Raw genomic sequence first — 1,348 nt, 5'->3', positions numbered from 1 at the left:
CTCTCCTCCCCGGGGCTCAACTAGGGACTCGGTCCTAGGGTGAGGCTGTGGAGATAAATCTGCTCAGACAGAAACCTATCTGTCTGCTGAATACCAGTATGTTATTTTTAGAAAAATACAGTTTTGGCATACCTGATAACAATTTATCAGCCAGCCAGCCACCATCCCTGCTGCCTGTGTCTGTTCTTCATGAAGGCAGATTGAGTCCCTAGAAACATGACCTCCTAAAAAACAAAGAAGGCAAGAAAGCATGAGAACCCAGAGCTGACCCTAATGCCATGCTCACGGACCTGGAAGTCATTTCATCCTAGCGGGAAATTCCCGTGTACTGCTGCACATTCGGGAAAACACACACACACACACACACACACACACGCACAGCCATACAGTGCCAGGAAATTCCCACATACTCCTGAACACTCAGGAAAACACACACACACACAGATATACAGTGCCTCAGGAAAACACACACACACACATACACACACACACACACACAGAGCCATACAATGCCTCAGGAAAACACACACACACACACAGCCATACAGTGCCAGGGTAGTCTGTCTCACCTGGCGACACAAAAGGTTTGTGAACTATGCTGCCCACCAGGAAATGGTAACAGGCTCCTATTGCAGATACGGAACTGTAAGCCCTGAGAAACGTGACTCTTCATTTGCCCTTGGTGAGAAAACTCATGGGGTTTACGAATCATCCCTCCCCAAAGCACACACACTGGGGCTGACTTACAGGCCAGCGTTCTCTGGCTCACTCCAGCAGCTCCAATAGGAACCCGGAGCGGGACTACTCAGGCCCCGTCCATGGGACTCACACTGTGTATCAGCACCTACAGCAGAGGCTGTGAGGAGGAGCCCCACCAGGACTTACTGTGGGCTAGGTCAGGGGCTGCCATCCTGGGAGGCTGACGGAAGCGTCTGAATGCTCCTTTCCTGAAGCCAAGGCCACTGCAGGACGGCCTGTGAATCTGTGTGGATGGTGCAGTCTCTATCCCTCCTGACCCAGGGATGGCTGGATCCCTATTTCCTAGCAACCACAACGAAAAAGCATTACTTCCCAGTTATCAAACCTCACGCATTAGCTTGTTTCTGCAGATGACACATGTGAAAGCCACTATACCCAGTATACTCTGTTGAGGATTAGTAATATCCACGTCACCTACTGAAGAGCAGTATATGGGTCAGAAGACAGCAGAAGCCTTATTTAATTATCAGAACAGCCATTCACAGATTTCACCTGTGTTTATACCTAAAACAGCCTGGATTCAGATAACGAACTGGTCCCACATCATCCACTCAGGAAGTGGTGAACCACGACAGTTAGCTGGTACAGG

At 49.6% G+C, this 1,348-nt stretch overlaps 1 protein-coding gene across 1 annotated transcript in view; it reads right to left on the bottom strand.

Moving 5' to 3' along the window:
• ZNF778 (zinc finger protein 778) overlaps window positions 1-1,041 on the bottom strand; it is an 8,025-nt gene extending 6,984 nt beyond the window's left edge. The window contains exons 1-2 of the mRNA XM_011971958.1: window positions 886-1,041; window positions 133-224 (exon numbers count right to left, since the gene is read on the bottom strand). The gene's annotated coding sequence lies outside the window, so the exon portion shown is untranslated. The remainder of the gene's footprint in view (window positions 1-132; window positions 225-885) is intronic.
• Window positions 1,042-1,348: the final 307 nt, after the last annotated feature.

Source organism: Mandrillus leucophaeus, unplaced genomic scaffold, assembly GCF_000951045.1.
Source record: "Mandrillus leucophaeus isolate KB7577 unplaced genomic scaffold, Mleu.le_1.0 Scaffold10, whole genome shotgun sequence".
Classification (NCBI taxonomy): Eukaryota; Metazoa; Chordata; class Mammalia; order Primates; family Cercopithecidae; genus Mandrillus; species Mandrillus leucophaeus.
This window is presented reverse-complemented; position numbering and strand designations above follow the sequence as displayed.